Source organism: Panthera onca, chromosome D1 (genome assembly GCF_046562875.1).
Source record: "Panthera onca isolate mPanOnc1 chromosome D1, mPanOnc1 haplotype 2, whole genome shotgun sequence".
Taxonomy (NCBI): domain Eukaryota; kingdom Metazoa; phylum Chordata; class Mammalia; order Carnivora; family Felidae; genus Panthera; species Panthera onca.
Window position 1 is genome coordinate 110,863,284 of NC_138348.1, and position 25,885 is coordinate 110,889,168.

The window sequence follows — 25,885 nt, forward strand, 5'->3', positions numbered from 1 at the left end:
AAATTGAAGACACAAAAAAAATGGAAAAAGATTCCATGCTCCTGGATAGGAAGAACAAATATTGTTAAAATGTCGATACTACTCAAAGCAATCTACACATTCAATGCAATCCCTATCAACATAACACCAGCATTCTTCACAGAGCTGGAACAAATAATCCTAAACAAATAATTTGTATGGAACGAGAAAAGGTCCCGAATAGCCAAAGTGATCTTGAAAAAGAAAACCAAAGCAGGAGGCATCACAATCCCAGACTTCAAGCTATACTACAAAGTTGTAATCATCAAGACAGTATGGTACTGGCACAAGAACAGACACTCAGATCAATGGAACAGAATAGAGAACCCAGAAATGGACCCACAAATGTATGGCCAACTAATCTTTGACAAAGCAGGAAAGAATATCCAATGGAATAATGACAGTCTCTTCAGCAAGTGATGCTGAGAAAACTGGATAGCGACATGCAGAACAATGAACTGGACCACTTTCTTACACCATACACAAAAATGAACTCAAAATGGATGAAAGACCTCAATGTAAGACATGAGGCCATAAAAATCCTCGAGGAGAAAGCAGGCAAAAACCTCTTTGATCCTGCCCGCAGCAACTTCTTACTCAACACGTCTCCTGAGGCAAGGGAAACAAAAACAAAAATGAACTATTGGGACCTCATCAAAAAAAAAAAAAGCTTGTGCACAGCGAAGGAAACAATCAGCAAAACTAAAAGGCAACTGGCAGAATGGGAGAAGATATTTGCAAATGACATATCACATAAAGGGTTAGTATCCAAAATCTATTAAGAAATTATCAAACTCAACACCCAAAAAACAAATAATCCAGTGAAGAAATGGGTGAAAGGCATGAATAGACACTTCTCCAAGAAATACATCCAGATGGCCAACCGACACATGAGAAAATGCTCAACATCACTCAACAGCAGGGCAATACAAATCAAAACCACAATGAGATACTTCCTTACACCTGTCAGAATGGCTAACATTAACAACTTAGGCAACCACAGATGTTGGCTAGGATGCAGAGAAAGATGATCTCTTTTGCACTGCTGGTAGCAATGCAAGCTTGTGCAGCCACTCTGGAAAACAGTATGGAGGTTTCTCAAAAAACTAAAAATAGAATTACCCTACAACCCAGCAATTACACTACTAGGCATTTATCCATGGGATACAGGTGTGCTGTTTCGAAGGGACACATGCAACCCCATGTTTAGAGCAGTACTATCAACAATAGCCAAAGTATGGAAAGAGCCCAAATATCCATGGATGGATGAATAAAGAAGATGTGGTATATATATATATACGATGGAATGTTACTCGGCAATCAAAAAGCATGAAATTTTGCCATTTGCAACTACATGGATGGAACTGGAAGGTATTATGCTAAGTGAAATTGGTCAGCCAGAGAAAGACAAAAATCATATGACTTCATTCATATGAGGACTTTTAGAGGCAAAACAGATGAACATAAGGGAAGGGAAACAAAAATACTATAAAAACAGGGAGGGGGACAAAACAGAAGGGACTCATAAATATGGAGAACAATCTGAGGGTTACTGGAGGGATTGTGGGAGGCTTGATGGGCTAAATAGTTAAGGGGCACTAAGGAATCTACTTCTGAAATCATTGTTGCACTATATGCTAACTAATTTGGATGTAAATTTTAAAAAATAAAATATAAAATTAAAAAAAAAGGAAAAAATTCACCATGTGTTAACAGAGTATGTACACAGGAGAGGATACACTGTCCTCTTTGGCACAGATTTCCTCATCCTACATAGTTCACAGTAAGTGGGACCAGCAATTACCAGAGCACAATATTCAAATTAAAAATTATTTACCTCTTGTATTTTTATTTAATGCCATGTGTACTTAAAAGAGTCTTACTTACTAAACTCTACAACAGTTTTGGGTAATGTGTAGTATAGTTGTATACACACACACACAATGTTTATTAAAATAAATGAGAAGTGTTGTGTCTAATTGGTTTTTGCCTTCTTCAAAAAATATGTAGTTATATATTAGCCACTTTATTATATCACTGTGTATTATATCCCTCATTGATTTTCATCCTATTTTAAACAATAAAATTCCATCAAATATTTATTTTAATTACTCCTTTTTGCAATGTGTCAGTATTTCAAAGGATTGAGATTTTAATATTAAAATACTTTTTATGACATTTCATAAATGTTAATCAGTGTTTATGCCATAGCAACTTCCTTCTTAATGAGTCACCCATTTGTACACAACAGATACTCAATAAATAATAATTAACCATGCATGAAGACTGTCTTAATATGCAACACAGCTGCTCTCATAACAAACTACATTTGCAGTTTTGCCCCTCATGGTCTCTGTGATGTCTTGCATTTGGGTAACTATTTCTGTCTTTTGCCAGTAAGTTCTGCAAGCATTCCTTAAATGCTATCGTGATTCTGCACTAAGGACAATCAAAGGGATCTATTTTGAGGCCAGAAAATATGTTTACCATCTAATGTAAATTCAAGTTTTACCCTTTTTATGCCTTTGTTTTAAAAATTGGATATTTTCAATTATTTTGATAGTCATCATCAACATCTGTTAGAGAAATGTATGGTGAGTTTCCATTTTTAGCACCACAGTTAAGATTCAATAACAAGTGTTTTCTTTTTGGCTCAAGGTTCAGGTGCAGTCCTGGTAAAGCAGAACCCAGAGTGGAAGCTACTGAAATCTGGGAGCATGTCAGCACCTGGCTTGTAAGAGGAGAGCAATACTGGGGAGCAGCAGTTACAGTGAGGGACAAAAGCTCTGGGCTAAAATGACCTATGTATGATTTCTGGCTCTGTCATTTACCCATGTGAGTGGGAAAGTCACTTCATTTACCTAAGCCTATTTGTAAAGTGAGAAAAGCAAGGCATACATTATGGGGTTGCTGAGAGGACCAAAGAAAACATTGACATGTGTTCTCACATATGCTTGGCCTGAACACTAAACAAACTACTATTACTCCTACTAACAAAATGATGATGATGATATTTGATTGGAGACATGAAGATTATAATCAGGGAAGTAGGATAATAACCAAATGCACATCTATATCCTCTGTTTTCCTTCTCCCAACCAGTGTAGACACCTCACCCTTCCAGCATCCAACTCCAACTCTTTAATGGTGACTCAAAACTGCCAGATGGACAAAGGAAAGGAGAGAAGGAGTTCACGCCTCTGGAGAACAAAAAGCCATGCTGATATGCCAAGTGAATCAAAGGACAAGAATCAAGAATTGATATGGGGACTTCTTAAATTTGTATATACAAATAGCCATGATCCTGTAGTTTACAGCTAATATCACTGAAGGAGACAATGGTGGTACAATAAAGAAATTATCCAGGAGATGAAGGTTTGTTGTTTGAAGGGATGCCAAAGTTCTACTAGAGAACTTAGAAGAATAAAAAAGCATCATAGAAAAAGTGATGGCAAAGTCATCCAGGAAAAAACAAAATGGCACTCTGGCTAGAACACTGTTTTCCATATTGAGCTATGCAAATAATCATTGTCTTTCAAGCTATCAAAAGATGTTTTATATATGAATAGACGTGGGAAACACTGGGTTTGAAAAGTTAAATTCCTTAACCTTGAGACATGTCAGACTCTCGAAAATGCTAACCTGTTTTACCAGCACTCACACAGTAGGACAGCACTTCCCAAAGTTACCTCATTAACAAACTTAAGTTTCAAAGGACACTCATGTAACATCACATGAAATCAGCTTCAGAACTGTTATCATAGAAGCTCTACTGTAACATGAAGAAGGCGACTGCTACCTACGGGTTACTACTAGAGGCGCTTCTTGGAAACAGTTGTGAACCCGGGTAGAGACATCCAGCGACAGATGGCAAAAGAAGCTTCCCCCCACCCAGCAGTCCCTGTGTTTTTTTCCTACAATAATTGGACGATACTCAATTACAACTGGGATTCTGTGAGATCTTCATACTAATGGGTACCTGCAGATTCAGTGGTATGTATGTCTCTGTGTGCCCATGTACACATGTGTTTTCATTCCCGTGAGACAGATTCATAGGAGTGCTTGGGAGGTGAGGGTGGAGCTCTTAGAAGGGGCTGTCTACACTAGCAAAGGTGGTGTTTGTAATTGCAAAAGACCTTATGGAAAGGTTGTGGCTGATGTGAGGGTTCCTATCCCTCTCGTTCGTTTACCCCCTAACAGTGCCCTTGTATCAGAGTGTGTTACAACCGCTGTACTGTGGATTCCTGTGACAATGATATTCTTTTTTTTTTAATGTTTATTTTTGACACAGAGAGAGAAAGACAGAGACAGGGACAGAGACAGGACAGAGCATAAGTCGGGGAGGGGCAGAGAGAGAGGGAGACACAGAATCCGAAGCAGGCTCCAGGCTCTGAGCTGTCAGCACAGGGCCCCATGTGGGGCTCAAACTCACGAGCCGTGAGATCATGACCTGAGCCAAGTTGGATGCTCAACCAACTGAGCCACACAGGCACCCCAACAATGATATTCTTAAACACAATAGCTGACAGTAACAAGAGGCGGCCAGAGCTCGCAGAAGCTGGGTGCGATTTCCCAGATTCTCAAGCTCTCATTTCCTCTGAAGAACATGAAGAAATAGGAAAGAACAAAGTAGTTTCTTTTAAAAAAAAACCACCATTTGATTTGGAGGGTAAGGTGGGTGGTTGAATTATTACGATACACCTTCAGAGCATAAAAATTACAGGTAATTTTCTCTTTTCTGAAAGGTGATTACGATAATAGAGCTCTGCTCTTAAGAGACCAAAAGGCTCTTCCTCTCCGAGAGGAGAAAAGCAGCTTAGAAATGACAACTGTTAAAACAGTAACCCTGAAACAAACATAAAATGCAAACGGATCCTGAGATACTACACCAGCCAGCTCTAAGGATAAGCCGCACACAGCTGGCTGTGAATGTATGCATGTACCTATGCACAAGATGTGCACTACATCTCCTCACTGTCCACACATGAATTGGGACAGCAGGAAACAAAACAGCCAAGGGAAAAACAGGAGACATAGCACCTCATTATTCGGCCCTTCTGTGTTCCTACCCAGTTCGTTCTCTTATGGCGCTAGATGTTCTCTACCCATTTACAGATTCTGAAACACTGACAGATGATATTCAGAACCATGGAACATGAACCCAGGCAACCCTGTTTTCTAATTTCTTAAGAATTCAGTCTACTCTTTTCAGTGACCTTTAGAGTATGACCTTTAGGTCTAAAAATTTCCTTGTAGGGGGCTCCAGGCCACATGATTTTAATTATACTAGTAACCTATTTTTTAATTTCTTAGTAAATCAGTTTATCTTTTCAGCCAGTGTTTTCCAAACTATGGGTTAATTTCAAAAATAATTTAGAGAGTTATGAATGGCATGTTTTAAATTAAACAAAAGGTAACAGCATAGTACAGAAAATATTACATTGCTTTGTACACATTAAGGTATATTTTTAATAAATTTTTGTCTCTGTATGCCCGAGAGTCATGATATATATATATATTTTTTTTTTCTTACTGTTGTTTGTAAGGAAAAAATATTTGAAATCCATTGTTTCAGGTAATATTTGGGTGTCAGGTTTTCCTTTGTGCTGTGGAAGGAGCCATGTTACATACCCCATGCTTACCAGGTCCTTCCAGTGCTCCACTGGGAAGCCTCTGGGCCATGATGGAGTTCAGCCATAGTTCTGTGGACAGTTCTAGAAGCTCTTGGACTCACTCTGCATTGCTATCTTCTCACCTATCCATGTTTGTGTGTATGTTTGTTTGACTTTTTTCCCTGCAGTTTCTCTAACGCTGTGGGGTTTACTGGGGTGAGTTAGTGCAGCCTGGAAGTGAGAGGCAGTTAATAACCTTGGGGTAACCTTCAACCCACATAGGATGGAGCTAGTGGATATATGCTTTTGTCTGCCTTTCTCTAGAGTCTGAGATAAGGTCTTGGGTGTAGGTGGTCTGTTTGGAAGACGATACCAGGATCAGGAGTGAAAAAGGGAATGGAAATGAGAAGGAGAAAAGAATAGTGTAAGGTTACATCTCAAGATCACACTCCTGTGAGCCGTGTGGACTGGACTTTGCCAGGGGTTCCTCCTAGAAGGCATAGGGAATGCTCTCTGTCTATGGCAGGCAAAAGCATATATCCACTAGCTGCATCCTGTATGGGTTGAAGGTAACCTCATAAGAATTCAGCTCCATCCTGTATGGGGTAAAGGTCATTAGCTCCCTTCCAAATCTTCCAGTCTCCTTTATATTTTTCTTATTTCTACTTAATAGTGACAATAATACATAGAAAGGCAGAATATCCTAGAATATTGCCATAAAAATTAAGCTGCATGATAAATATTTGATGAATACTGTGCACGGTTCTTTCAGACATGGTATTTAAGGGGCACCTGGGTGGCTCAGTCAGTTAAGCGTCCGACTTTAGCTCAGGTCATGATCTCCCAGTTCGTGAGTTCGAGCCCCGCGTTGGTCTCTGTGCTGACAGCTCAGAGCCTGGAGCCTGCTTCGGATTCTGTCTCCCTCTCTCTCTGCCCCTCCCCCACTCCTGTCCTGTCTCTCTCTTGAAAATAAATAAACATTAAAAAATATACGTGGCATTCAAGAGGGAAAATAATAACAAGTGTTGGTGGGGATGTATAGATATTGGAACCCTCATTGCTGGTCAGATGCAAGGTGGTGCAGCTGCTCTGGGCAACAGTGTGGTGGTTCCTCAAAAAGCTACAGAGTTAATACGAGCCAGCAAGTTTTCCTAGGTATGTACTCAAGAGAATTGAAAAGATGTGTTCACATCAAAGCTTGTACATGAGGGGCGCCTGGGTGGCTCAGTCGGTTAAGCGTCCGACTTCGGCTCAAGTCATGATCTCATGGTCCCTGAGTTTGAGCCCCGCGTCAGGTTCTGTGCTGACAGCTCAGAGCCTGGAGCCTGTTTCAGATTCTGTGTCTCCTTCACTCTCTGACCCTCCCCCGTTCATGCTCTGTCTCTCCCTGTTTCAAAAATAAATAAATGTTAAAAAAAAAAAAAAAAAAAAAAAAAAAAGCTTGTACATGAATGCTCAGAGCAGCAGTATTCATAGCGGAAAAAAAAAAAAAAAAAAAAAAAGGAAACCAAAAGGGCACTCAATTGATGAATTGATAAGCAAAATGTGGCATGCACATCCATACAATGGAATATCATTCAGCCATAAAAACGCTGATACATACCACAACATGGATGAGCTTTTAAATCTTTATGCTAAGCCCAAGAAGCCAGACACAAAAGGCCACTTGCTGGAATCATATAAATGACTCCATGTATATGAAATGTCCAAATTAGGCCAACCTATAGAGAGAAATATTAGAAGACGTCAGAGGCCATGGAGAGGAAAGGGAAGTGGGAAGTGACTGCTAATGAGTACAGTGTTTCTTTTTGAAGTGTAGAAAATGTTCTGGAATTAGTGATGGTCAAACAACTTTGAACACTAATTGAATATACTAAAGTCCACCAAGCTGTACAGTTTATAAAGGTGAATGTTATGGTATGTTAACCAAATCTCATTTTAAGAAGAGGGTAATGGAGTTCCCGTCTTTCTTACACCAAGACAGAAGTCGCGAAGCTGTAAAATGCCACACAGAACACAGTCTCCAAGGCTGCAGTGCCGTCCGTCTGTCTGTCTCACTGTAGAGGTGGGAGATGAGAACCACATCTACTCGCATGGCTTAGATGACCTCCAATACAGCACAGCCACGTGTAAACACTGAGCACTGAAGGTGCCATAATGACAACATAATAAAATAATGAATATTTCAATAAGCTATTACAAAGCTAAAATTCTGAATTCTTGTGCAGGAAAGATAAGCCCTTCCTGCAATTACAAAATGTAGTACCAATGCCAATTGCATAAAAATGTAGAACGACACTACCAAAAATTAAATGAATTATTCAGTACTATAAATGGCTGCTACATAAGAATGAAGTATTTGATTTATACCAATCACCCCACAACTGAGGCATTTTCCAGCCTAGTGGTTTTAGGACCATAGTGTATGTAAGAAAATGTCTGTATTTTATCTTGAGTATGTTCTTAATGAGAAAGGCTATTCCTTTTCTTTTTTTCTTCCCCTCCATATATTTCTTTCTGTTCTCTTAGGGAATATTTCTGGAGTGTCCCTGAATTACAAGAATAGAAACATACTTGATGGGTCATACTTGTCAATCAAGTTGACAGCTATAAAATACAATCCATTATTCTTCTAAAGTTTAAGTTTTAAGGATGAATTTTTAACTCTGAAATTTAATCATGTGCATGCTCCTTAAATGAAAAGATGATGCCTGGGTAATTCGCTCTATGTGCCACTGCATATTAATTCACGCATCTCCTCTTTAAGGATACTGTCCTGAAAGGATAATGTTGCCCTGGAAAATGTTTGAATAGCCCAATCATTGGTACATTTTGTACTTTTTACTGCAAAGGGATAATGACTCTAATAATAGTGAATAAGAGAAAGGGCTAATTATTCAATCTTTGGTAACTTCAGTGAATTTCAGAAGTAGCCTCTAGATTCAAGACATTAAAATGTACACAAATCAAAAGGAAGAATCTGGGGCGCCTGGGTGGCGCAGTCGGTTAAGCGTCCGACTTCAGCCAGGTCACGATCTCACGGTCCGTGAGTTCGAGCCCCGCGTCGGGCTCTGGGCTGATCTGGGCTGATGGCTCGGAGCCTGGAGCCTGTTTCCGATTCTGTGTCTCCCTCTCTCTCTGTCCCTCCCCCGTTCATGCTCTGTCTCTCTCTGTCCCAAAAATAAAATAAAAACGTTGGAAAAAAAAAAAAAAAAGGAAGAATCTGCTCTATTTCTAGAGTGTCGACAGCTTGGGCAGAAAAGTATGGGCAGTAGAATTGGACATGATCAGTTTAATTAACCCCAGTTTATGAAACCCTATTATGAGGTTTTATTCTCCTTTAGTTAGTGACACTCATCTGGTCATTAGATTATTCACTTTTCTTTTTTAAAAAATTTAAAATTTTTATTTTTTTTAAAGTTTATTCTGTGCGTGTGTGTGTGTGTGTGTGAGAGAGAGAGAGAGAGAGAGAGAGAGAGAGAGAGAGAAACAGAGAGAGCAAAAGCTGGGGAGAGACAGACAGAAAGAGAGAGAGAATCCTAAGCAGGTTTTCTGTTGTCAGCACAATGTCAGACGTGCGGCTCAAACTCATGAACTGTGAGATCATAACCTGAGCCAAAATCAAGATTTGGATGTTTAACTGATTGAGCCACCCAAGCGCTCCTCACTCTTCTTTTTAAAAAATGTTTATTTAAGTCTAGTTAGTTAACATACAGTATTACATTAGTTTTAGGTGTTTGATACAGTGATTCAATACTTCCATATATCACTTTCCTAGCCCCTTAGGGATTCCATCCTCAGACTTGACATAGGGACCTAGTTTCCAATGTAACTGACTACTGACAAGAGTAGTATGATGTTACAACCCAAGGTCCTGAGCTATGGTTATTAACAGACCATTTGCAGACATTACACAGATTTTCTGATTTATTTTAAAAAATAAACTTTGAAAAGACATATGCACCCCTATGTTTACTGCAGCATTATTTACACTAGCCAAGGTATGGAAGCAACCCAAGTGTCATTCAGGAGATGAACAGATAAGGAAGATGGGATGTGTGTGTGTGTGTGTGTGTGTGTGTGTGTGTGTATACACACACACACACATATACATATATACACGGATTATTAGTCAGCCATGAAGAAAAGAATGAACATTTGCCATTTGCAATAGCATGGATGAACCTGGAGGGTATTCTGCTAAGTGAAATAAGATAAAGACAAATACCATATGATTTCACTCATATGTGGAATTTAAGAAACAAAACAGGGGCACCTGGGTGGCTTGGTTGGTTAAGCATCTGACTCTTGATTTTGGCTCAGGTCATGATCTCATGGCTCGTGAGTATGAGCCCCACATTGGGCTCTGTGCTGACAGTGTGGAGCCTGCTTGGGATTGTCTCTCTCCTTCTCTCTCAGCCCTTCCCTCACTTGTGTTATCCCCATCACTCTCAAAATAAATAAATAAACTAAAAAATCAAACCAAAACAAATGAACAAAGGGAAAAAAAGACAAACTAAAAAACAGACTCTGAACTGTAGAGAAATGATGGTTTCCAGAGGGAAGGGTGGGTGGGGGATAGGTGAAATAGGTGAAGGGGGTTAAGGGTACACTTGTCGTGATGAACACTGAGTAGTGTATAGAACTTTTTTTTATATTATATACCTGAAACTAATATAACACTGTGTTAATTACACTTGAATAAAAAATAAGAGAAAAAAGGGAGGAGGAAGAAGAGAGGTGTGCAAAAGAATTATTAAAATATTCAAGATAAAATTATAAAAGTTCACAAATATAGTCAATTAGATGTTAAGTCTACAAAAAATAAACCTTTTAATTTAAAATATAAAGTCATATATGCTCTCCAAATACAATCATAATGGACTTATTTATAGAATAAAATTATACAGTAAATTGCAGTTTTCTCTACCTATTGAGGATCTGGTATCAAGCACACAGCAGTATCTTGATAAATAGTTTAGATGGAAAGTGATGTATGAAAAAATGAATAAAGAATGAGTAAGTATATACCAGGATATCATTTCCCCTATTTGTCACAATGAATATTTTGCATTAGTGTTTCGGTTTTAATTTAATTCAATAAATTATTCATAAACTGCTTGCACTATAATGTACAAAGATGAAGACACCATCCCACATATGAAAGTTCTTACAGTGTAATTCCTAATACACAGGAATATACATAAACTTTTTAATGGTAAATCCCAAAATTTATTATTTTAAATTTGTTACATAACAAAACATTTTACTTCAGAACCCATTAATGGTGACTATAATATACATAAAGGATTTATTTGCAAGATAGGAAATATTAAATAGCAACAGTGACATGGTATAAAAGTAATGGATTTCCTTAAGAAGAAGCAATTAATTGTCACTAAAGAGAATCTGACTGTCAGTGATGAACTTACACGAGTGAAGTTTGGCCAAGAAGGATGGATAGAAAAGGAAAATGAGAGGAAAATGAGTTAGAGAGGAAAGCCTTCAATCTCTGAAAATTTCGTATTAATAACAGAAGAAGTTTTGTTGACACATGGGGACCAGCTGAGTAGGAGAGATAAAAGAGACCAAGGAGAAAACATTTGAAGAAAGGACTATGTAGGAGAGTGGTGTGGAAGAAAAGGTGCAGTCATTCATATTGATACCTTCTATCATTTTATTTCTTTGGAAAGTAAGAGTCTGTTGAGAATAGAAGTAGCAAGGGTAGGAGATAAACCCTTTTAAAGAGTGAAAAATATTAAGCAACGGTCACTGCCAGAGGATAGTAAAATGACACCCCTGAGAATTTAGGGACCAGTTGCATTCAAAGCCATGCACTTGTAACATAATTTATCATGAATCATGTTCTCCAATAATGCTCATTAATTCCAGACCCAGAATGGTCTACTTAGGTAGTCCAGTGTGACAGGAGATAAACAAGAACAAAACTAGAGGGCTGTCAGGAACAGTGTTGAGTCAGATATGAGACAATGGGATCTAGGCTAGATAAAGTGTTGTGAATTGGATTGTGTTGCCCCAAATTCATATGTTGAAATTCTAAGTTCCAATACCTCAGACTGTAACCTAATGCAGGAAATAGGATCATTGTGCATGGAACTGGTTAAGATGAGGTCATACTGGATGGAGTATGCATGGGGCCCTCTAATCCAGTAAGACTGATGCCCTTATAAAAAGGAGAAATCTGGACAGAGACAGACATGCACGCAAGGAGAGCACCAAGTGAAGACTGGAAGTTATGCTGTCCCCAGATCAAGAACTACAGACATACCCTTTCCTAGTGCCTTCAGAGGGGCCTCCTGGCCCTGCCAATGCCTTGATCTGAGATTTCTAGCCACAGAACTGTAAGACAATAAAATTCTAGCGTTTAAGACACTCACTTTGTGCCTTCAGCAAACAGAAGGCAAATAGCCAGAAAACAAATAAAAGACTGAAAATCTATGAAGGGATTAGGCTTGCAGGTCATGGTGATATCAGTGGGAATGGGAGAATACAAAATGGCTGACAGACAACGGGTAAACGTACAATTATCATGCACGCGAGCATAAATTTTTTTAATGTCAAAATTTTTCTTTAGAATAGCTTCTTAAAATAAATTCATAGTATTTATAACTTGATACTCAGGCAAAGTGTAAATTAAAATTTTTCTATCATCAATTTCTTTGACACAAGTGAAGATGACAACAAATATAAGAAATATTAAAAACGTTCATATTTTCATATTTATTTTCAAAAGCAAACATGTTGTTAGAGATGCGATGGAAGAGGCATGGGGATACAGAAGGGTACTAACATACTGGTGTTTTCCCTTGTGCAAGCTAAAAACTGACCCACCCTAACAGAAAAGCTGTAGGTTAAAAGAAGAAATCTACTTGTCAACTTTGACCAAGTTCTACATGAACAGTTGCCCCCAAAATCATGAAAGTCTCTCACTGAAGGAAGACTCAGGAATTGGGAGAAAATAGTTCTTTACAAGAACTAAACAGTAAAAATGGTAATATTCTATTAATAGAGAAATGACACTCAAGAGGTCAAAATAATTGGACTTCCTGACACAGCTTTGTGCAATGTTTTCTACTTCTTTTATATAAAAACCTCAAAAAGACTCCAAGTGGTATTTCTTCTATCATAATTAGCAGCTGCTGGGAAAAAACAAAAACTGTAAAATTATTTCTCCCGCTTCTGTCTGGACTTACCTTCTTCATTAGCTTTCACAGTAAATCTCAAATGTTAAGATTCCATTGCTGAGTTACCTAATGTTTTATACCTGTTTTAGTGTATATGGAATGAGAGAACTGTCCTCCAAATTTTCTATTTTTTAAAATCTTAACAATCACCAATAGTTAATTATAATACAAATTAATTAAATACAATGAATTTCCTAAGTTTCCGTATAATTACCATCTCTGGTTATTTTGGCTAAGCTATACTATAAGAGAAAAAGAAAAAAAAAAGGAAGGGCATTATAGCCCAGCTCAGTAAAGACAAAAGGCTATATTATGCTTAGACTCCTAATAGAGTACATATTTTAAAAATATGGTATTACTCTTGCTTCCCAGGGCATGCCTTTTTAATCATAAGATAAGCATTTTCACAATTTAGAGTTAAAAAGATAGAAAAAGGAAAGAAAAATTATAGGCAATACTGTTTAGATATAGCTTGCTGTAACAGCACAGCTAAAGAGTAAAGTAATTTCAATATAGCACAGGATGCCCCACTGCATATAATGCAGACATCACACTGTATCATAACGTCACAAAATGTATTCTCGGTATCAGCGTGATGAAGTTCCACTTAGTTTCATTGTATTTTTGGTAGCACAATTTCTGCCTTAAGTGGTAAATTTAGCACTGGGATAGCAATTTCCAAAAGATGTGATTCTGAATATGCAAATTTAGGGAAAAAAGAAGAATATGAGAAGATATAATAAAGGAAATGGAGACCACTATAAATTTACACAGACTCCAGAACTCGGTGTATCTACTGGTGACCAGGTAAATGGCATGGCAAAAATATGGCAAATATAAAAGCATACTACTTGTACAATGAAGGATCAGAGAGAAGAAATTACATACATACAGGCAAAGATATGATAGCTATCAATGTCATAACAACTAAATTCTCTCCTTTCTCCCACCACTTGGTAAATTTTAATTCAATTTATTGAGCATACATGTCTAGAACATCAGGTAATTACTATAACTAATAAAAGAGTTATAGTTTGAGACACTTGGATCCAGGCAAAGGAATTCAATTGAATGCAGAAATTTACCAATGCGGAAGTTTATCATGAGGAATTATTTTCTGAACTTCCATTAAGTAAATTTAATTCCTTGATCTATTCTCTATATAACACAGTTAAATTGATTGTATTATTTTACATTCCTAGTTGTGTTCCTCTGAAAATATTTTAAATGGCATCATTTCTTTCCCACTTAAATTTTTACAGTCAGGATTTGTGACTCAGTAATCACATACTTGTTTATATTAATTTCTGCTAGTGTAGTTTTATGACCATTACTTCTACCAACCCTCATTTTCCTGGCCAAATGCTTTAGTGCCCATTTTTGTCAAAAAGATTTGATGTTCCTAATAATTTTTAGCCAATAAATTTTTTGGACCCTGTTCAGTTTTAGGCATTATCTGCTGATTACTCCTTATGAACTGAATACATAGGTGAAAGTTTGTGTTACCTTTTTTTAAAAATGTATTTATATTTTTTAAATTATAGAGAGAAGGAAATAACAGTCCATGATAGCACTGCCTGTATAACTCCTACTGATACATGCAGGTGGCACCTGGGTTACTCAGTCAGTTAAGCGTCTCTTGATTTTGGCTCAGGTCATGATCTCGCAGTTTGTGATTTCAAGCCCCAACATCAGGCTCTGCGCTGACAATCTGAAGCCTGCTTAGTATTCTGTCTCTCTCCTTCTCTGCTCCTCCTATGCATGCTCTCTCTCTCAAAATAAATAAATACACTTAAAGAAAGAAAAATGACTATATAAAGTAATTCATGCACATTATTTGGAAAGTTTCAACAAATATAAAACTTCAGGGTTAAAGGCAGAAAAAGTTCCTTCTCCTAAGGGAACAAGTATCATTAAGTAATTTTTTGTTTTATGTGCATTATTCATAACAATATTATTTTGTGTAAATAAATCTAAGGTAGCCCAGAGGAAAATGACAAGCAGTTATATGAAATTGGCAGAGAAGTGCAGGAAGGGAGATGGGGGGGGGTAGGGTGGGCGGGGGGTGGGGAACGTAAACAGAACAGGAGACAGAGAACGCCACACAAGTGTGCAAACACTTGACTGAGGGCCCATGAGAAGCAGGACTTGTGTTTTCTCTTCCATGTCTATACCTTTTCTTAGGTAAGGTGCTTGCCAAGCATGTTGAAATAACTAAATATAGTGCTACTGACTATTTGACACAGCTTTCAGATAAACTAATAATTAAAGCAAACAAGTTGAATGGAATCCTAGAGTCTGAAAATCTGGGCGGCTGATTGCATTTTTGACTGAATGGATTTAAGTGACCAGATGTTGTGGTATTGTGTAGACAGAATTATTACCTAATAAGAGCCAAGAAAGAAGCAGATTAGTATTTGGCACTCCCACAGTTCGGTATGCAACTCAATTATGTAGTTTTGTCCATGAGAGAGATTCAGTAAATGCTTGCTGACTGAGTGATCAAACTATTTTACTACATTTTCCTACTTCCCATCAGGGCTTTGGTTATTGTAAATATAAAAGTGATCTTGGATAACTTAATATACAAAAGAATCAACTGATACCATCTGGAAAACAATGTGTTAAAGAACAATATTTCTTTTGGATTCTCTGTTGTGGTTTGAAATCTGTTTTCCCGGTTTGGGATTATTGTATTGCCACAAAGAAGAGGTAACATCTTCTATTTCTCCTAAGAAGCTAATATTACAGAAGTTTATATTTCAGTATTATCCCCAACTTAACGTTTCCTTCAGAGATTGTGAAATTTTAGAAAACCACCAATTTTCAACTCTCTATATTAAATGCAGACATAATTATCCTCATTTCCACATCTTTGTGCACAGTTACAGCCACTAGGGTTCGTCTCAAATTAGAATGTCTTCAAGTCATTGCACTGCTGCTACATCCGAACATTTCTTAAGGAAGAGAGAAAAGCAGTCATTCTTTTTCAAGGAAGATTAAAGTGATTAGCTTAGTCCTAAGATTAGAAATCATACATTCTAATTATATTGTGGAGGCAGTGTTAGGGAAATGGTTAGAGAGCGGGACTTTGAAGTCAAACAGATTTAAATTCCAATTAGGAATCTACTCTTACTTACCTACTTACTCTTAGTTGACAATAACTCCCTTAACCTCCCTGAGTCCTGTTTTTTTTATTTGTAAATAAGGATGATACCTTATTCATGGTCCACGATTGCTGTAGGACTTACATGGTAACATTCAATACCTGTATATATTTCACCAATATGAAGACATGCTTATAAGACACATGTATATGTGTGACTAAATTACATATACGTGTGTAGGTACATAGGAGTGTGTATAGATAGATGGGCAGACAGATGAGAGGAAAAGGGAGCATGCACGCACTTTAGTTTAGCATAATGCTGGGCACATAATAAGTGCTCAGTAAAAGGCAATTCTTATTAAATATTTGGGTAATAGAATTCTATTCTGGACATTCTGGCAAGGTCTTGGCCAGTTAGGTATAACAGAGGTTCAAAGATTTTTTTGCTTCTGTATTCAAATTTAGTTCTGCAACTGACTAGCTACATGATCTTGGCCAAATTATGTAAACTTCTGAAGCTCCAATTGTTTAAAGGTAAAATAAGATTACAGAAATAATAAGATTAAATTTACTCTGCAGGGTTTTGAGGAGTGAGCAAGATTAAAAGACAAAGTGTATAAAGCACTCGACACAAAGTCTGGCATACAGAAGATGTACAATATACATATCATTTTCTCCATGATCTTACACTTATTTTTTAACCCCTGATGTTTTATTTCTTGATCTTTAAAATATATAAGAACTACATCTGTACCCTTCATATGGTTGCTGTGTAGACTGAATGAGATGCTATATAAACTACCAAACCAACACAGTGCATAGCTGGTTTGCAATGTCTCTCAACTCCACTTTCCTAGATACAGACAAAATCTACAAAGACATCAAAATAATGAAGATGTGAATGTACAGCAACATCTTGAGTATTCCAAGAAGAATTTAAAGTCTTTGCCAAGTCTTTTCAAAAGCCTAATGCAAATTTCTCACTTGATAGAAAGATGGAAACAGTACTGAGAAAAATCCACTGTTCTCTTTCCATTTGATAATTAAGTTAGTCACTTATAGGTGTTGGTTCCAGACCACCATGGAGGGTCAAGGCCACATCTGGTTTAATTACCCTTACATCCTGAGTGCCTAACCACCTGTCTAGAAAATGGTAAATATTCAAAGTCCATTTGTTGAACACATGAATAAAAGTCACTCCTGGCAATACTCCAGCAAGGATCACCCAGAATCAGCAAACTGCAAACTGCCTCCAGAATGAAAGTCTTTTGTCCCCTGAGACATTCAAAGCAGAGTCCAGACCAATATTTGTACCCACCTGCTGATTCTCTGGTCATGTGACCATCAAAATTAGTCCATTTCTTCAAATTCCGCAGGCCTTACAGTAGGAACTACTCACATGTATTTCGGACACTGTCATCAAAATTACCATGTTTCACCAAAGACCGTGATCTGCATTCATCAGATTTTATGAAATTTATTTTTTATGGTTGGTATAACCTTTGAATGAGCATATTAAAGGCAAGTGGGAAAGCAGAATAATTTCTTAGAAACGAATCTACATGTAAATTTGATCTTGTAACATTTGCACACAGGGTGACAATTTCTGATGCTGTGGGAAGCATTACAAATGTGCAGAAATCAATTCAGCCGTTAGGAAAAAGCAAGAGTTGCTAGGAAACCACATTCCAAATAAGGAATATTATAGTGGTGACCTAGACAATTACCATATGCCTGACATGACATCAACACAAAGGGTAACAGACTTTTAAAAGCACCCATGACACTGAATTATTCCTACCACATTTGCAACCCAGAGAGAGTTGCCTTTCTATGACTTGAAAACTCAAATGCAAAATCAAAGTGAATTAAGAGCAATGAGAGATGCCTCCTAGTACTTACCAAGTCTCAGCAGTGTATTTAGGTACATCTATAGTACACAGTGTCACATAATTTCACTTTATTGAATGAAGTCCTCTCAATTTTTAAAATAATCTACTCTTCAAGTCTGTATATTCTATTTCTATGTCTTTGTATATTCACAGGGAAAAAAGCCTTCAAGAATAAACACAATTTATTTATTTTTAAAAATTTTTTTAACACTTATTTATTTTTGAGAGAGAGAGAGACAGATGTGAGTGGGGGAGGGTGAGAGAGAGAGGGAGACACAGAATCTGAAGCAGGCTCCAGGCTGTGAGGTGTCAGCACACAGCCTGTTGTGGGGCTTGAACTCACAAACTGTGAGATCAACACCTGAGCCGAAGCTGGACACTTAACTGACTGAGCTACCCAGATGTCCTAATATACGACACAATTTAGTATGTGGTGATGGTTGGTTGGTAAATTACAGGTGATGTGACTTTCTTCCGTGTGTCATTTTTCAGAGGTCATTTGACATTTTGTGATTTTGGAAAACTAATAAAGTTACTTTGAAATGATTTTTACATTTTTATTTGGCGCTAGATACTAGATTTCAAGACAGCATGACAAATCAAAAACATAAATCCTAACAGTACGGTTAGCAAGCAGAGAGCACGTTCCTCTCTCACATATTATTCCATCTGGCTGTCTTCACATCAGTGGTGGTATTATAAGATTCAAGCTGCTGGCCTTGGCATATGCACATGTCACAATTAACTTTAAAAGAGAGTAAGTTAAACTGGCAGTAAAAAAGAAAAACCTTCTTGGTCAATAACACCAGAGAGACCAAAATCTAAAATACAATGGGCTAACTGCCCTCACAATAGGTTGGTAAAATCACATCTTAATGTCTTTTTAGGAGCAAGACTTGGCAGACAGAGATTCTTATTCTTTACATAAAACTCAGATAAATAAAAATATGAGCTACCTAACTGCTTGGAGGCTTCACACTCTAAAGCACATGATACAAGAATCAAACGAAAAGGAGCACCTTTACTAATATAATTTCTAGCCTCCTCTTAGGACATTGTACAAACACTCCTGGGAGGGACCCTCTCTCAGACAGGCTAAAATAAATGAAACAGATTATATCTTCTTGAGGAGGGTTTACCCCATCGTGACATGATTTAACAGCATAACTTTATAACCATTTAAAGTGTGTTTCCACTAAAGTGCATTTCTCTTGTGAAAATGCAGAAGTGTAGAAACCAGTACACAAAACCAGGCTAAGCAATTTTGTATTTTATGTGCACAGTTTCCACCCAAACAATTTAACTTTCCCTTCATTGCTTGGCTTTGTTTTTCCTTTCACACACGTATTACTGCTATTTTTTGCATGTAGCAAAAATATGCAAACACTTTCACGAAAGGACTTCTTAGAAAATCTGTTTGACAAATATCATGACAAAACTCTTCAATAAGGCCAGCCCTTTCAGAAGTGTGTGCCTGACAAACTATTTTTTCCACAGATGAAAAAGGTGATCATCAGTCTAACTATATTATATGAGAACCAGTCATGATTAAAGACAAAAGCCAAAGCAAACCAGGAAGGGAATTCTAGCTCATTGACATGCGCAAAGCATAAATATTAAGGTCTATTAATTCATTATGCCAACATTTTATAGAAGGATTGCAAGGCAGTAGGTGTGCTCTATTACAGCTCAGAACTGCAGCATCGGGCCAGAAGTGCAATTCGATGACTAAAACAAATTTCTTGCTCAAAACATAAAAATAACGAATTAGAATATAAGACACGATGTTTAAATCCAAAGACTATCTTAGGAAAAAATGTAAACATTTTAAAACATACATCTTCTGTGTCACAATCCACAGTAACCAAAGGGACAATAAACAGAGAAAAAACAATGAAGTAAAGTGGCTAAGGATTCACCCAATCTGGCTGGTGACTGTGATTTTCAAAATAAGGATGAAATGACAGCCATTCCCTCCCCACACACACATCACGGAACTTATCTCCCTCATTTCATAATTTAAAAAATTAATCGTTTTGGATGGAATAATTCTTAAATAGATTACTTATTTCCATTCTCTTCAAGAGGACACCTAACGGTAGTTTAACTGTTCTTGACTAGAGCCATGAAAAGTCTAACTTAACAGATTCTACACAGTAAGAAAATTGTGACAATATGAAGTTTATTTACCACACTTCTATTTAACAAGCCCTATAGAGTGCAATTAGGAGCTCAGGTTAACGAATGTTTCTTATTCTTGCCTTCAACTGTAAAACTGAAATAATATCAATAGAGCCCTTCTAGGTTCATAAGACTCAGTAGAGCTATCACATGCCAAGTCCTTGGATCGGCGACTGCCTGGCACACTGCGAAGTGCTTCAACAGATATTTATTGTTACTCTGCAGTGGCTAGTTTAAACACAGTTAGATGTTTTGGTCTTTTCTATTTACAGATAGTATCATCTGTGACTTCGGTTGAAAATAGGCACAAATGTAGATTAGTGAGGATGAATCATTATTAGTAAAATAAAACTCTTATAAAAAATGTACATGACCTTGTACTTCTATTTCTAGGAAGAGCAGATTATATAATCTGAATACCCCTCTGCAGGTCAGCTCACAAGGCAATGAAAAGAATATGACACCAAGATGGGGGGGGGGAGGGGGCAAAGATGAAGCTCAGGGAGAGGTGATTACTAAATCTGAGGGTGCTTGTCCGCTACAGGCATCTTCTGACTTCAGAAGGGAGTGAGGTTAGAGAAATGCTTTGGGGACTCTAATGGTACCTACAGAACTGCAGTGACAAAAACCCAAGTCTGAGGATGGCCAAGGGGGACACCTTGGTAAACCCTCCATACTTTTAAGATGAGATCCTAGCAGCCAACACCCCAGGTATAAGGGCGATACTGAAAATATAAGGTGAAACACTAAACTGGCCCCCATGGGGAAGGATGCCTGGCATTAAATCATGTGACCCTGATTGCTAGAGCCCTAAGCGATTCCTCCCACCCGAAGAACACATACAATTTCCCTGCAGGAGGGTAACATCATTCTACTTCTCGAATGATTCTCTAACTGTTCATACACAATCTCCAGCACACAAAAAGTAACAAGAATTAGGCACACAGGAGACAAGTAACATGACTAAAAACTAAGTGAAAGCACAGATAATGTCATAGACCATGAGGCTCTAGACAAGGGGTTTATGGAGCAAAGGGTTTAATGATGGCTGATACCATCTAGGAAATAAAAGTGATATGAAAAGTTTTGTCAGATGAATGGAAACTTAAAAAACTACAAACTGCTCTGATAACATGAAGTATCAAGGGGGCAGGTTTAATGAATGATTTTCATAACTAGTTGAGGGGAATATTAGTGACTTAGAAGAGCTGAAACGAATATACAGACTTAAGTTCTAAAAATTAAACAGAAGCAAAGTACAAAAGAGAACCTATTGTAACCTCCTGTACTGGTAAACTCTCAGTGAAAATATACTTTAAACATATTCTTTAAAGACACAGAAACACATTTCTAGTACCATATAAATTCACTATACAGAGTGATGTATTAGAAAATACATTTAGCCATAAATTTCACCAGTAATAGTAACTTTGTATATTATTGCTACAATAAAACAGTAATTTACCAAAACTGCAACTATTTGCATTACCTAAAAGATTAAGAGTAATTTCAAACGTGTCTAATGGATAAACACGGGAGGTGAGAATAACTGGGCTCAGTATCTTGGTGAGTTCCCACAATGCCCAAGTAGTTCTTCTGAACCCTTAGGTTTAAGTTCTAGAGATAGAACATTTCTGGTAAGTACAATACACACGTCAGGGAAAAAAATAAAATTAGAATTTTACACATAAACACTTATCAAAAAATCACAATCAATTTACCAAATAATTAGTTTCTCTTTTCCCTAAATACAATCTTGGGCTGTAATCTCATGGGGTTAATTTAATACTACAATATTTGCAAGGAACAAATCTCTCCAAATATTAAAGTAACAACATCATTTATTATTTATAAATAACAAGTATTTAACAATTAATTGGAGAATAATTATTTCATAATCTCAAAAAATCCTGTAAACTCATTAGAAGACTCAGTTGAAGCTTACACAAGTTACAATTTAATGTACCACATGCAAATTGTAGTATACATAAGTTGTATGTTAATATTCCTGCCTTTGAACTAGGCGGTTAGAAAAGATTCATGGCATTTCCCTGATTTGCAATTAAGATTGCTAAACACATTACTATTACAACATGATTACACATTGTTTTTTTTAAAACTCTCTTTCACAATCTCTGTATAATTCCCTCATTATATAAAATGCACTGCTGTCTGAACTAATGAAGCAAATTTGAATTTGTGTGCCTGTATGATGAAATTCAATGCAAATATTTTTTAAAAACTGAAGTCCAGAAGTAAAACTTAGATATTTGGACACGCTGACTCAATCTTCTTCAAAAGCCTGAAATCGTGAAAATGCCACTGGTCTTTCTAAAATCTATATAATCACATTCTCCAGTCCATCAACGCAGCTTCTCTTTCCTACCCACATTTTTATTTCTAAGGAATAAAGCACAAGAAGTAATAAATATTTTGCTATTTTAATCAAACAGTGGTTAAATTATTAGTAAAAGCCTTTCAGCCTTAAAAACTGTTCAAAATACTTTGGTAAGATTAGGGTCACAAGGTTAAAGAAGAGCATGAATTCATACAATTTTCTAGTGAAGTCACAATATAGCTAGTTCAAACAAAGGGCAAAGAATATAAATTTGATAGTACTTTTCTTCAAGAGTTAAGTTTAAGATGTAAGAAAATCAGATTTTCTCTACACGAGGGGAGTGGAATAAGCATAATGCTGACATTTCTACAAGTTCAGCCAGGAGAATAAACACCATATTGAGAAAATGTTAAAAATTATAATCATTAATTTCAAAAGCAGCCTTTTGTTTGTTTCAAATTTTTATTTAAATTCTAATTAGTTAATATATAGTGTAGCATTGGTTTCAGGAGAATTTGGTGATTCATCACTTACATACAACACCCAGTACCCATCACAAGTGCCCTCCATAGTACCCATCACCCATCTAGCCCATCCCCCACCAACCACCCTCCATCAACCCTTAATCTGTTGTCTATGGTTAAGAGTCTTTTATGGTTTGCTTCCCTCTATGAAAGCAGGCTTAAATAAAGTCACTTTAGAATTATATTTCCAATTTAAATGGACACAAATATGGACCATATTTGTGAATGCTCTGTAGCTACAGTCTAGAACAAGCCTCTCAGTCTCATTAGAGTATTTATAAAAAGTCATTTGCTTGAGTATCATGAACTGAATAACTGAAATACTATATTCTTTTGTTACTTTAAAATTTTTTTACGCCACCCCTATTTTATAGTTAATGATTCAAGGATACTACCAGTCACATGCATGCAATTCCAACCGATAATTCAGGTACCTATTTCCTGTAATGAGAGGTACCTGACTTATAATACCATGTAAACTTATCAATTTATTTTTCAAAATATGAGAGGTTTGGGGGAACTTTATTTTGAACAATTATTGCAACTTAATAGCTTAAATTTTAAGCATCCTAAACTTACATAATTTGAAGTAAACAATCAGCTGATCACATATCAACCCTACTGCACACCCAAGCATTTTTAATTAAAGATTCTTTCAGTAAGTTTAGAAATGTTCCCATGGCACCAACTTAGAAGGCAATTCAAAGTCAAATTAATATGCCAAAAACAATCTCAAACCACACAAATAATATGAGTAAGTAATGAAGCTAAAATTATTTAAGTGGTTTTATGATTTAAGTGGTTTTATGATTCTTTCTGCATTCTTATTAAATCTTTATAGACATTTCCTCTTCTGATTTAATAAGACTATCTGATTCATGAGACAGAGTAATGTTATATACCACAAATAAAAATATGGAGGAGCACACCGTAAAACACAATCCTCTGGTTTTGTTCTAGGGTAATTTAAGTTTGCTTTGACAAGGCTAATCAATACAAACATTATATCTCCTATAAAAGAAAATCCAACATAGAAAAACAATCCCAAGTGATAAGACTGCCCAGCTAGTAGTCTTGAAAATTTAAGAACTTATAGGAACTCAGTCTGGACTGTATATATTTGCAGTTTGAAGCAGATCTGAGACAGCATCACTTTGTTTTCCTGGCAGTGGTAGAAGTGCCATTCCTATACTTGAATAACTGGATAATTATGTCCTGAGGGGACTTAAACTATTTTTTTGAATGCTCCATGCTTTCCTATTTTTATTGCTGATGAGAATGGTTAGAAAACCCTCTTTCCACTTTTTAAAACTGCCAAATGTAAACATATATGTAAACATCAAAGAACAGTAGTAAAATGGGTGATTCTGCACTACAATCCTACCTGCACTTTCCTTCCTGCCTCCTCTGTCTTCCCATCATCTTCTTCCTTTCCCTTGGATTTAAGCACCATCTTGAATTTGTAGTTAAATGTGTTGCAAAAAACCCTCCTAGTTTGTGGTTATCTTTTTCTCTTTTTAGGTGTTATTTGATAAGCAGGAAGGTTTTAACTTCAGTGTAGAAAAATTTACACCTATTTTCCTGTATGATTTGGTAAGTTTTCACTTGACTAGTTTACAAAAAAAAATGTTCCTTATGCTGAGTTAAAAACTCCCAAATTATAAATTTAAGACCTTATAGTGTGGCCCTTCACATTTAACCCAGGTGGAATTACATTCTGTACAGCTTCATGAAGTAGAGATCCAGTTTTAATACTTTTGTCCACATGGATAAACAGTTGTCCTCCAACCTTTGATGGAATAGCCCATTCTTTCCCCACAAATCAATTTCACCTTCGTCATGTATCAAGTCCCTCTTTTCTCCAACACACTACAGAATTATTAAGACATGTTCAGTTTTGAATTCCTATGATTTGGCTTCGTAGAATCCCTTAGGATTACTGGGTCTGAGAACTGATTGATGTCTTTTACTGTTCCAGGAAAAAAAAAATGCCCTGTTTTGCATTCCCTCTGTAACTCCATGTGAAACCCCAACTGAACATATATTTTCCTACTCTGTCCTCCATTCCTCCCACATATTTTATATTTTACATTATCTTATTTATATTTCCATTTATATCTCTAATCTGCTTTTAAATTCATCCACTGACCATTTTTTTTTCTTAAGTATTATGTTGATTACTTAGGAGTTCTCTGGTTCTTTTTCAAACCTACTGTTCCTGCCTCACATTTTTAAGCTTCTTCTTCATTTCCTTAATTATACAAAACATTGTCATTTTGATTCTCTCTGAAAATTTTATCAGATAACACTTCACTATTTTCTTATCTATTGTTCCCACTGGTTCTTACCCATTATACTTTCATTTCTTGTGTAAATTTGTGGGTTTAGGGTTTTTTTTTGGCGGGGGGGGGGGTGGGCAGTGAGGAGTTGTTTTATTTTGTTTTTCGTATTAGCCACTCAGTCCCCAGAGTACTTTACGTATGGCTATTTTTTGAAGGAGGGATTGAAGTTGACTCCCTCCAGAAAGAAGTAATGTTTCCTAGTTTCCTACTATTGCTTCTCATGACCAAGCAATTAATTTAAATTCCACACTTAAATTTTGTCAATCTACACATGCAACATAATTGGCACATTTTTTCTTTCCTAATAGTTCGGTGATGCATGTTGGTGGTATAGTGGTGAGCATAGCTGCCTTCGTAATAGTTCAGTGATGTGCTTAACAGTTTTTGGAAATCTTAAAGAGTGTTAAATATTTTAAAAATATTTTTAACACAGCATTTTAATAATTTTAGTCATAAGGGACATTCATAATATCTAATTTGCCCTAACTCCAGAATTAGGAATGTACCTTTTAAGGCTTTCATTCTATTTATTTTAAACTCAGAGCTGGTGAGCTGTTATAAAAGGGTTGTCTTACCTTCATGGTTACTTCTACAAATACAAGATTTCTAGTTTCTAAGAAGACACAGTAACAATACTTCTGGGATCCACTGGGTCCTGGCAAGA

At 36.6% G+C, this 25,885-nt stretch overlaps 1 protein-coding gene across 9 annotated transcripts in view; it reads right to left on the minus strand.

Moving 5' to 3' along the window:
• LOC132675220 (guanylate cyclase soluble subunit alpha-2-like) overlaps positions 1-25,885 on the minus strand; it is a 239,115-nt gene that overhangs the window by 103,790 nt on the left and 109,440 nt on the right. The window lies entirely within an intron of this gene.